The sequence below is a fragment of the Oryzias melastigma genome, unplaced genomic scaffold (assembly GCF_002922805.2).
Source record: "Oryzias melastigma strain HK-1 unplaced genomic scaffold, ASM292280v2 sc00160, whole genome shotgun sequence".
NCBI lineage: Eukaryota > Metazoa > Chordata > Actinopteri > Beloniformes > Adrianichthyidae > Oryzias > Oryzias melastigma.
The window spans coordinates 788,771-801,701 of record NW_023416878.1 but is presented as its reverse complement, the minus strand read 5'-3'; the positions used below and the strand labels follow the sequence as shown (position 1 = coordinate 801,701).

The 12,931-nt window shown below is 39.5% G+C and overlaps 1 protein-coding gene across 1 annotated transcript in view; it reads right to left on the bottom strand.

The window, feature by feature from the left end:
- LOC112138375 (transcription factor Sox-1a) overlaps positions 1-12,931 on the bottom strand; it is a 90,235-nt gene that overhangs the window by 11,601 nt on the left and 65,703 nt on the right. Inside the window, exon 3 of the mRNA XM_024260929.2 lies at positions 7,177-7,277. The gene's annotated coding sequence lies outside the window, so the exon portion shown is untranslated. The remainder of the gene's footprint in view (positions 1-7,176; positions 7,278-12,931) is intronic.

Genomic DNA, 12,931 nt, shown 5'->3' with positions numbered 1-12,931 from the left:
ATTGTGGTTTTGTTGGCAGTGAGAGGGAGGTAAGCTGAAAGGTTGAGAAGGATGAGGAGATGATTGGAGTGAAGGAAGGCGGATCCTTCCCTCTCAGATTTCTGAATTTTTCTACTAAAAATATCTGATTTAAAAAATAATAATAATCTGTTAGATGTTGAAGCTTTTTTTTTACAAAATAAATTTAAAGGTAGAGATTTCTAGTGGAAAGAGGGATTGATGGTGTTTTATTAATTAAATCCTATACATTTCTGATGACAGTTTTTGTTTTTTTAAATAAAATAATTATTGTTTACATGTAATTTCTGGCTAATGCACAGATCATTAATGCTCCGTCTGTCTGTTTACACCCATAAATGAACTTATCTTTTATTTATTTCTTGTTGGTGGTGTTTTAATAATCTTCATTTGTTTTTATTACTTGTCTTTTAAACAAATCTTGTCTTTACCTTTTTTATACGTCCCTGATTGAGGATTTTTGGACAAATTACCTCTTATATTTCTGAGTAAACATTAAAAACTTTCTCTTTTTTGAGAGATTAGAACCTAAAACATTCCAGGTAGATGGATCGTTTTCGTTTCTTTTTTCATAATTTAGCAGTCATACTCCGACTTTCTAAAAATATCAGTTTTTTTAAATAAAAATTAAGATAATCTGTGAGGATTTTGTGTGTGTTTGTCTCACCCTTTTGAAACCGTTCATCGTTTGGTGGTGTGGTGTACTAACTTTTTAAGGGAAGTTGTATTTTTTAAGATAAAAACATGCTGTTTTTTATGCATTTATCTGAGCATCTTCAGCAGCTCCTTTTAAATTTTCTGGTTGTCCTTCTGCATCTTTTGCAGTTAATGTCAGGTTTTTCCCTGAAGCTCATAAAGTTGAAAGTTCTCCACATTTTTTTTTAGCCTTTTACTGGGAATTTTATTTATTTATTGTTTTAGGTTTACTTTCTGCAGCATAACAGAATTCCAACTGTTCTTTTCAGCCCCGGTTGAGTCTAAATGAAGTAGAAACCGGCCTTCTTCCATGGAGCTCTGAAGAAACGAGAGCTGACGCCTGCAGGGATGAGATGACAGCAGAGGAAGATCCAAACCCGTCATTACCAGTTGGCTTTTTCAAACATGAGTTCTTTGAGAAACCCGATTTGTGTTATTAGAGAGGAGGAGGAGGACGGAGAAGTGACCTTTGAGGAGGAAGGTAGAGGAGAGATGGAGGAACCCTGCAGAGGAGCACTTCTAAAGGGAGAGAGGAGGGAGCGCCGTGATGGAGTGACCCAGCAGAAACAGATTAGCCGACCGTGACGAGGATTACCAGCGATGATAGTCCCCCAGAGAGCCGCCGGCCCAGCCAACGCAAACACGCCACGAACACGCCAGTCCGCCACAATCACAACACAATGGTGTTAGCATGTAAGAATATTACAGATAATTTCACTGTTTTTATACATATAAAAAAAACTTCTCTGCAAATAAAGCTATAAAACTAACTGACATTGACCATTTTTATGAAAAATTCAGAAAAATAAATATTTTTGTTCATCCAAAAATTTTTACATCAAACTCAATCGTACGAGGGACCAAAGTTCAAAACACGCCTTAGATCGCGGGCTGAACAGGATAAACATTTATTCAATCCTTAAACTACATTTTAAAACTTTATAAACCGTAACTTTCTAACATAATTATGAACTAGATATATAGCATTATCTGCAATAACGCTAGTGTGAATGCTGTAATGTGAATTTAGCAGCTGAAGATGCTAGTGACGATAGCTTAAAAAGCTCATGTTGATAGCTAAAATCACTGAAGCTGATAGCCAGCTAAAATATTAATTTATTGCTAAATTTGCCTAAAAAACAAAACAAAAAAAATCTAACAACTAGCCGAACTCCAAAAAAATGAAATAAAAGCCTAAATTAGCCAAAACAGCTAGCATAAAGCTAAAATATTAGCTAAACTCCAAAATGGACTAAAATAACTGATAAAGCATAAATTAGTCAAAACAGCTAGCATAATACAGTAGAGCTCGCTAGCATAATACAGTAGAGCTCGCTAGCATGCTATCGAAGAGCTTATTAGCTTCCAACAGAGGGACTCACTAGCATGCTACGCTATCCACTAGGCAGCTGGCTAGCATAGCGAGCTAACCCGCTGAAGCCCCACTTAAGCCACTGTGACCAGCACAGGTGGGGCACCACAGAAACTGCGGACAAAACCAATCCGGTCCCACATTTTCTGCCCACTCTGAAACCATTTTGGGCCCATTTGGCCTTGCTGGCCAGGATGCAAGTTTTGCATTAACAGGCTACACTATTTCAGAGGCCACGCCCTTAAAGAAATGTAAAATGGTACTACGCAGAGCCAGAGGCACCAATGAAGTCTAACCTGAACCCCAGCATGGAAACGGGTTTAGTTTTTGTTTTCTTATGAGTGAAAAAATAAATATTTCTGCAATCTAACAACAAACTAATCAGAGTCACTTCTACTAAGACTTTTGGCAGGGCATAAAATAATCCTTTTAAGATCTAAAAATGTAGTAAATCTAAAATCGGACAGACTGTTTTATGAGTTCAATCTCATTTTTGACTGAATTTAAAAAGGATCTTTTGGAAAAAGGAAACGCCCACAAATGGACACGCCCCCATGGTGTCACGAGACAGCAGCCGACAGACCTGCTGAGCAGACACCTCTGCGTTTGACGGGGCGGCGCTGACCAGGACCGGCTAATCCCATTCAATCCCTCCTCGCCGACATGTCCGACTTTTACTGACACGTCTGAAAATTGTGCTGCGGGTCAGAAAATTCTGTCAGCTCGAGCAGATTCATTGAAACCACAGACCATATCAACAAAGGCCTTCTTTAGGTGAGGCCGTCCTCTGTGCTGCTTGGCCCGAAAATTCCTGCATGATTTATGTTTTAATTCATCATTGAATTAAAAAAAAAAGCTCAAATGGACACCGAGTCCATATCTCAGACTTTTATCCTCCATTGATCGTCTTGATTGATAGCCAACAATAGATGGATCAATTTTTGATTCGGCGTAGAAACTTGAGAAAAGGTCAAACATCTTCGAAAAGATCGATCCCCGACGGAAAGGAGAGAAAAAGACGCCGCAGCCCTCCTCCTGTCCTGCTGAGGGGAAGTTTGGACATCAGGGCCCCCCATTCGGAGGAGGATGGGGGTCCGGGCTTTACGGCCTGTTGGGCTGGTGGTGGGGGGTGTCTGCCTCAGACAGAATGAGGACTTTAACCCTTTAATACCGACACTCCAGTGTTTATGTTCTTTGATTTGCTGGAACTTTTCAACCGTTTAGACGATCATTCCAGTAGATTCTGAAGAAGAAAAGCGGCTCGAGCCGCTTTTCTTCTTCAGAATCTACTGGAATGATCGTCTAAACGGTTGAAGAGTTAAAGATTTTGTGTTTAACTGGTGATGGCTCAAGTGTTAAAGGGTTAAGAGTCACTTTCCTGTAGTTCCCCTTTTCTTCAGATCGTCCTAAACGAGATCGAGCTTCGATCCAGGACCCTGATCCCACCCTTGCCTCCTTAATCTGTTTATTGAAGCCCCAATCCAACCATCTTCTGATCTGTTTTCAAAACATTCTCAGTGGTCTTTTAATCACGATTACGGCATTTTTAGCCAAAAATCTGGAGAAAGCAGTCTGGAATTGTGGTTTGGGAACCATAGAGACTCTCTTATCAGTCAGCTATTAAGCTGCCACCCGACTGCCACCACATGACCAGCAAAAAAGCCCGGGTGGCCACTGAGTGTAAATGTGTAAAAATGTGCCTCGGTTTTTAGGCCATTTTCAGCTAAAAATCTATTTTTATCAGGACATAGTTTCTGCAGAGCGGCAAGAGTTGTGGGCGAAACTGTTGAAGTGACACACTTCGTAAACCTGTAATCAACCGTAGTTCGTCAATCCTGGTCAAAGCCATGCCTTTGATGTAGGATTGCTAACAATGGGATGGTGGCAGTGGGGTGGCAGCACAGTGGCTGGAGGGTGGCAGTCTGGAATCTGATGATCATCAGATGGCTTTGGGGACCTTAGAGACCTCCTTTCAGTCAGCTATCGGCCTTCTGCCGTCCTTCCACTGGACTGCCACCACATGAACTCCAAATGTGTTCCTCTGTTTTTTTGCCATTTTTAGCCAAAAATCTACAAAACTGTGTTTTCTATGACAGTCTCTGCAGAGCGGCAGGAGATGTGGGCAGAACTGTTGAAGTGAGCCAACCTCATTTCCCATCATCCATCTGTTTTTGTGCTCTCCTGCTAACTTACAGATCCGGCCCCCCAAACTTTATTATATTTTTTTCTCAATCTGGCCGGTCAAGACCAACACAGACTTTTGATTCCTCCTTGCTTATGAAGGGAGAGGATGGACTATTTATTGTTTTTTTTTTTTACGTTTTAGTATTTTTTTTTTCTTTCAATTTTCTAAGATTTGGCGATTAGCTGTGATTGTTAGACTTTTTTGTTAGCCTACAAGCGACCCCAGCCCCCCATCAGAGAAGAAAAGCGTCTGGGGACCCCTAACTTACAGCCCCTCACACCTCCAAGCTAGCATTAGCGGCGCGACAAAAATAGCGACCGATATCAGAGGTATCAGTCGTACAGTTTCTAGCTCAGATGAGGGAAACAAAGACGTTCTATTTGTCTGTAGGTGGATGATCAGAATGCAGACTGTGGCCCCGCCCACTTTATTTTCTTAGTAAAGACTTTTTGATTTCTCCTGATTCATAACAAGCTGAATTTTAAGCTTTGTTTTCTTTCAATTTGTCCTCCATCATCAGAAAACTGACATGTAAAGAACACAGTTTTCATTAGAGTGGGTCATAAAAAAATGTACCATCGTTTCTCTTATCGTCACAGGACCTGGAAGTCTGGAAAAATGAAACTTTTCAGGCAGGTTTGATGCTTTTCCAGATAAAATAACAAAAACAAAATCCACAAATGCATCCAGAAGGTGAGAGCTTCACTCTGTGAGGTGCAGGAACCTACCGGTCCTACGTTTCCAAGAATCTGCCGGCTTGTTTTTGTCCTAAAATCCACCAGTGAAGAGTCTAGTTCATGGTTAGCAAACGTCCTTTACTCCGATAAACTTCCCATAATGATCCCATTCCTCCTTCTGGTAGTTTCTGGATTTATCTCCATCAAAGGCCCCAGAGGGTCGTGTCACCACCACCTCTTCCCTCCTGCAGAAGGTCCGATGAGACCCGACCCGGCACCCCGACGGCTCCTGCTTTCCCCCCGGTCTCCTCTCCTCTTGCTGCTTCCCAAGTCCCAATCTTTCCCGAACTATTCCTCAAAGCTTCTCCGCTCCCGCTCTTCCTCCGCGGTCTTCCTCCCATCACTGACTCTTTGCTACACCACCATTAAAGGGTCAGAGGGACTCAGTGTCCCCCCCACCGTCCCATGCTGGGTTTTATTTAATTTGTCCCTATAATAGACATGAATGAACTCGGGGTTTAGGGCTGCACAGAGACAGCAGCAGATGAGGGAGGGGGCCGGCCGCTCGGCAATGTGTGTCAAAAGAGAAACAATAAGTGCCTTTATTTTTGATCGGCTTCCTCTTTTTCAAAATTACTTCCAAAGTGTGATGTCCCATTGTGGGAGCAGAATGCCTTGGAACAATGCTGCGTGGCTGGAGGGGGGGTTGTCTTATACATCCCGGCTGATATTCGGGGGGGCTTTGGGCCGAAATGCTGCGCTGGATCACCCTGTGGTGCAGCGGCTGGGCCCGGGGTTAGGCTTATAATGGGAGGCCTTTGGTTCCATTGTGGCGGCTATGTCAACAGAGAGGCCGCTGGGAATTGCCTGGCATGTGGAACGGGAAAAAAGGCGCTTTGAAAGCGCTGGGAGAGACACTATCATTGTCAGTCAGTGGAAACTCCTGGTCCATCAGTCTCTGAGGGCGTATGAGGGCGGTCCCTGTGGGAGGGGGTACTGTCGGTCCCTGTGGGAGGGGGTACTGTCGGTCCCTTTGGGAGGGGGTACTGTCGGTCCCTTTGGGAGGGGGTACTGTCGGTCCCTGTGGGAGGGGGTACTGTCGGTCCCTTTGGGAGGGGGTACTGTCGGTCCCTGTGGGAGGGGGTACTGTCAGTCCCTTTGTTTAACCCTGTCATCTAGAGGAATGGAAAAAAGTCATAAACATGTGACTTTATTCTCATAATTTAACAGCTTAAACGTTTTTTTAAATGACTTTTAAAGTCATATACTATAACTTTTTCTTATAAATGCGTTTTAAATTAATGTCTTTAAAACATTAAAATGTGAGAGTAAAAAAGACATGAATTTACTTGAAAAATGTCATAAATTAACGAGAAAATCATTGAAGTTGCAGATTTATGTAAATATTCTGTGCAAAATTGCCCTAAAAACAGTAAAATTGCAAACAGATGAATCACATTACAGCAAGTGAACACAACACTTGATTTTATAAGCTTCTCTTTCCTGTTATGTCATATTTGCTTCTGGTTGAAGTTATTAATCACCACACTTGTGTCTGCTGTTTCTTAGGGCATCTGAGTGCTGTCCCTTTGGGAGGGGGAACTGTCATATATATTTTCTTTTTTTTAACCCTCTCATTTAGAGGAATGGAAGAAAGTCATAGCTATACTACTTTATTCTTACAATTTAACAGTTTAGACATTTTTTAAATGACTTTAAAATTCATCGGCTAAATTTACATTTTCTTGTAAATGTATGCGATTAAATTTATATGAGGTAAACTATCAATATGATATTGAAAAAGATAGTTAATACATTTGTTGAACTTGTAAGTAGTTTATTATTATGGCCTTTGTAGACAATGGTCTCACTTTATATGGAAATCATTTTTATTAAGTTTGTTAATAAACCTTATTTGGCTTGTATACTAATAAATGCCTCACTAACACCCTATGAACATATTATTAATGTTTGTTAATGTGTTAATAAAGTTTGTCGAGGAATCCTATTATAAAGTGTTACCTATGATTTTAAAATATGTTAATCTGAGAGTAAAAAAAAAAGAAAAATTAAGGGAAATGTTGTAAATTAATGAGAAAAAACGTTGAAGTTTTCCTATTATTGGAGCCATGCTCAAAGATGAAGTGTGAAGCTTTAATTACAGTTTTTAAAAAAAGAAATTCTTAACTTTTTTTTTATCAAACTAATCAGGATTGGAAAGGACATACCAAAACCTGGATCCCTTCAGATGGAAGCATCATGAAGAAATGACTGGAAGTGGACGTCTGCAGGGTTATTGACGGCTTCATCAACGGGAACCGCAGAGATCCTGCAAACCAATGAATAAAATATTCATTAATACATTTGGAAACATTTGTAACTTTATCAATATGCAGTTTATCTGTTCAATAGGGCTGTCAGATTTGTCGCGTTAAAAACGCGTTAATTTGACATGTGCTTGACGCCGACAATTTTTTTGACGCATTGATCGCGGACTTTCTCATACGTGCCTTTCCATACCGCGGGCGTCCCGCCCTCCAACTCACCGGCTGCTCTCACTAGATCACGGGCGGGTCTCCAACCTCCGAGCTGCGAGCTAAAACCGGCCGGCGCTAGGACCTGGAGAGCTCCTGCACCCTAACGCGGCTCCGGTTCACGTCCAGTACCACGTCTGGTGGCACCGGCTCGCGTCCGGCGCCGAGAGCTGCGCACCCCCGACGTTCCGAACAGCAAGCGCACCGGGGGACGTTTTAAATGTTCTGGAGGTTTAAGCGTGATCCAGCCCCAGCATAGCGGTCTGTCTGCCGGCATATTCATGGCGTGAGCTCCGCTGGACACGTCGCTGCATCGAGCTGCAGCCAGAGAACGCGGCGGCAGTAACAGACTATCAAACTATCCACAGAGTATCCCGCTTTTCTCAGTCTTTAATGTTCTAAAAAACAAAAGTTCATTGGAAATGATAAATCTCTATTTCATTTATTACTGTAGTTCAGCAGAGGAGGAAAAGATTTGGTCCTGACAAAAAATGAACATGAAAGTGTTATGGAAATGTTATTTTTGATGTTTTTTATTTTATTTTACTGAACGTTGATTGAAGTTTTGAATTTAAAATGCCCTTCACTTGCACTTGGGCTTTTGTTAGGTATTTTATGTTACAGACTTTTATTGTTAAGGAAGTTTATCTCAATACAATGTTACAAAATAAAGTATTTCTGATGAAAACTATTAATTTTTTCATTCTTGTTTTCATAATTAATGTAGAACTACTAAATTCCTTAAAAAAAGGCCAAATGTAAATTTGCGATTAATCGCGAGTTAACTCCGGACAAAATGCGATTAATCGCGATTAAGAATTTTAATCGCCTGACAGCTCTACTGTTCAACATACAAGAAAGTTTGACCAAATTGAGTTTAGTCGCCCTGCTGCTGCACAAAGCGTTCACTTGCTGGACTCTTAATATTGTTATTAGTTTTAATTGTTTTGTCCTATTATTGTATATTTACAAGAAAAAGTTGTACATTTACAAGATTTAAAGTGGTAAATTGCTTTTTTGGGGTTTGTTTTAATGTACGACTTTATGAATTTTTGACTTCTTTTTGATCCAGATCACTCAGTTGCTTTAATTCAATTTTTTTTTTTCCAAATATATGTGTAATATATTTTCACCCTGGTAACAAAATGATGTGTTTGAGGAATTTCTCCTAATGATAACTTAGGGAAACAAAAGGGGTACATTTGCAAACATTTGCAGTCTGACATGTTGTTCTTGGTTCTTGGATGGACTCAACCAATCAAACCGATCAAACGTCCAGTCAGTACATCATTGAGGTGGGCGGAGCAAACTTCAGGTAGCATGTATTTCTTTTAGACCTTCTGCCATTGACAATCCAGTGGGGGGGTTCTGGATGACCAGTCCAGTGTGTTCTCCGTTTAAATGGTTCCAAATGGTCACATTCCCATTTTCAACCAAAACTAAACTAGTATCAAAACCAAGATTGTTCCTCCAAACCAGAACCGGCTGGCCCATTAGTTAATATTAACATATTTTTTGCAACGCCATGACATCAGATCAGGGAAAATAATCACTTTTACCATAAGAAAACTAATTTACACATGAAATGAAAACACTAACAGATTCAACAGTAAAGTAACGCCCCATTAACTACAAATGGCTCTCAAATAATCCCCTTCCCTCCTCTTCCTCCCAGCGGATCAATACCTTCTGGCACTTTGGAGGAGCGGATTTATTCATGTGACCCCAGAGAGCTTAATAAACACATGTGAAGGACTCCCTTTTGGTCTCCATTTGCAACAAATACTTGATTTGTTGCGTTTACATCAGTCTAACAAACAGGATTAAAAAGCTGATCAAAATTTGTTTTTACTCTTTATGTTTTAGATTTATAACCCTGTTGTTTGCTTCGATACAGTTTAGAACAGCTCAAATTAGGTTTCAAAAACACTTGGACATATTAATTACCGCTATAATTTTATGCTTTTTTGTTGTCTATAACAGGGGCTCCCAAACTTTTTCTTATGAGGGCCACAAGATGATGGGGGCCGGGGCCGGTTTGTAGGCTAACAGAAAAAGTGTAACAATCACAGCCTAAGTATAAGCATTTACGGTTTTCCAGAAAGGAAAACAAAGCCAAATTTATAATAATTCATTTCTGTAATCTTCATAGAAAAAAATAATTCGAAAACATTTTAAAAAATAGATATATAGCATTACCTGTGATAATGCTAGTGTGAATGTTGTGTGGCTGCAGAAGATGCTAGTGCTGACAGCTGAAAACGCTGAAGTTGATATATGAAATGGCTCAAGCTAATAGCTGAAAAAGCCGTAGTTGATAGCTAGCTAAAATATTAGCAAAATGCAAAATTATCCTAAAGAAATGAAAGAAATTAAAAAATAGCCAAAACAGCTAGCATGTAGCAGAAATATTAGCTGGATGCTAAATTAGCACACAAAAAAAAATACATATAAAAATGGTGAAACGTCTAATTTAGCCGAAACAGCTAGCATAAGGCTGAAATATTAGCTAAGCTCAAAATTAGCCTGAAAAACTGAAAAGAAGCCTAAATTAGCCAAAACAACTAGCATGTAGTTGAAATCCAAGCTAAATCCTAAATTAGCCTAAAAACTGGTAAAATGTATAATTCAGCCAGAAGAGTGAGCATGTAGCTGAATATTAGCTACATGCTAAAATAGTAAAAAAAGGCAAATTCTCTAATTTAGTGAAAACCGCTAGCATAAGGCGAAAATATTAACTAAACGTCCAAATTAGCCTGAAAAACTGAAAAAAAATACATTAGCCAAAACAGCTAGCCTGTGGCTAAAATATTAGTTGAACTCCAAATCCGTTGTAAATACCAAAACAGTAAAAAACAGCTAGAATAAAAAAATCTGAATACTTTAATGGCTGAATGAGCTAAATAGTTGAAAGAGCTATGGTTTAAAAAAAACGTCAAGAAGAAAAACAATAATAATAAAGATAAAGTGATTTTTTTTATAGTCTGAATGCCAATAAATATTCTATCCTCTCCCATCATAGTTCAGTCTGCAGAAGGGTGGAATAAAAGTCACGTTCTTGATAGTGAGTGGGGGGCTGGGCCAAATGTGGAGGCCGGCCTGATCTGGCCCGCGGGCCATAGTTTGGGGACCCCTGGTCTATAAGAATAAAATTATTATTTTTTTTTTATATATTTTTAAAAATTTTCCTAATTATGTTTAAAAAACAGAGGAGATATCTTCTGTTGGAGTTCAGCTCACTAACTAAAATCTGGTTGATACTGCAGAGTGAAAGAATAAAGAATATGATCCAAACGGAAGTGCCATTAAATGCTTTTAATTTGAAATGTATGTTTTCCAGAGAGACGTCTACTGTTGCAGCTGGCTCGTCAATGTCCCTGAATCTATTCATCCAACTCCACCTGGAGTCTGCAGAAGAGACACACACGTGTTTACTTTAGATTCCGTTCCACACAGCAAACACACACACACAGACACACACAACCTTGAGTATACAGGCCAAGCTGAACAAATAGCAGCACCCTAGCGCTCTCCCACATGTTCCTAAAGACGGCAGACAGCAGTCAAAGCAAACACCGGCGGCATCACACGCTGAGCAGCTCTCATTACCGACAAACACAAAAGCTGATCGGAAACCCAGAGAAGATCAACCAATAAAATGGAGCGACAGGTCAGCCAATCTGTGACTTAAGTCTTAGTCACAACTGTCCTTAAGGGTACAAAAGGGCTGTCTGTTTGCAAAAATGGTCAAACCTGTACAGGTAGCCCACAGGAAAATATCAAAATATCAAGGTCAAAGACAGCTCTGTGGCCCGTAGAGAGAAAATCTTCATGGACTTTTTTAACAATGAGAAAGTGCATTCAAGTACACGCTAAACGCTTGTTATTTATAATCTTAATAAGACTGGAATAATTGTCATCACTACAGAAAATGTTTGTGTCATCTGCAAACAAAATATGTTGAAATAATTGTGATGTTAAATTTATGTACGAGATAAATAGTTTTGGTGCAAATACAGAGCCCTGAGGCACACCAAATGTAATTTCAAGATTACTCAAAGTATTTTGATCGATGTAAACATGCTGTATCCTTCCTGTTAGGTAACATTTTGTCCTCTTCCAAGCTATTCCCATATCATTCTAATTTACTAAGTAGTATTGTATTATATCAAATGTTTTTGGAAGTAAAAAAATATACCAGCTGTGTGGTTTTTGCTGGCTAAAGCCTTTACCATTTTTTCTTTGGCACCAATTACAGTCCTTGTTGTGAAAGACTTGGTGTCGTAGAATTCCAGCCGGACACAAACTGGAATTGTTCATTTCTCCTTCATGATCAACAATTTTCAAACGCTTGACACGTCCATGAATTAAATAAGACACTACTGTCAATACCAAATCTCAGACCCTGATTGGTCAAAGTTTGACGACTTAAAATTTCAACATGCGGTGAATGGCTGCGTTTTTTTGTATGTAAAGCCTGAAAAAAGTCTTAAAAACTTGAGTAGTCTCGCGTGACTGTGAGAGTTGAAGAAGGAAGCCTGAAACACACATTAATGTGCATTTCTATAGACTTTTCGTTTAAAGTTTTCGAGCCCGGTCTGAATGTAGTTTTAGAAACGAGTAACTTAGACATTCAGATCATAGTTTGTGTGGACGGCACAGTTTGCTTGCAGCCGTAATGCATGATAAGTAGAGAAGCAAGACTTGCACCTACTAACGACTACGGCGTAGAATCATCTGTACGTCACAAGTACATACAGCTTCCATCCTCCTTATAAATACTTCCCAATACATTGACCGGATACTCGACAATAGCAAGTTCCATTTGGTGGTCGTGCGAGGCAAAAGGAACCGAAAAACACACCGATACTCACCGTAAGAAACGGTCTGTCCTCTTTATCACCAGTACGGGTCAGCCCTTCGTACGCAAGCATGTGACTAAGGTTTTTGTTGAGTATTGAGTATTTTTTTTCTGTTTTAAAGTAAACAGATTGATTACAAACTTTAATTGTATGTATATGTTTTAACGATTACTATCTATTTTATTCTATTGTGGATTTTTCATTTAACTGGTGTGATGTCTGGAGAAAGAGACATAACTTCTGTAAGAATTAATAAAGTATATCTATCTATAGTTAAACTATACTGAATTAAATTAAAGAAGCACTTCAAAGAAACACATTAGATCCATCAGATCTCAATATAAGTTGGATATCTATACAAATAACAACAGGGCAGTGTCTTAGGAACAAAAGGATGATTAAAGTATTTTAATGGAAATAACAGTTTTCAGCCTACAGAGGCCCAATTGTGTAGACACCATAAAATCAGAGTGAAATGAAGATGTGGCAGGCTAGTCGCTTTTTCAAAAACTTAATTTCTACAACTCAAAATGCTTTTCAGTATCTTGTGTGGCCCCCACCAGCTTGTATGCATGCTTGACAACGTG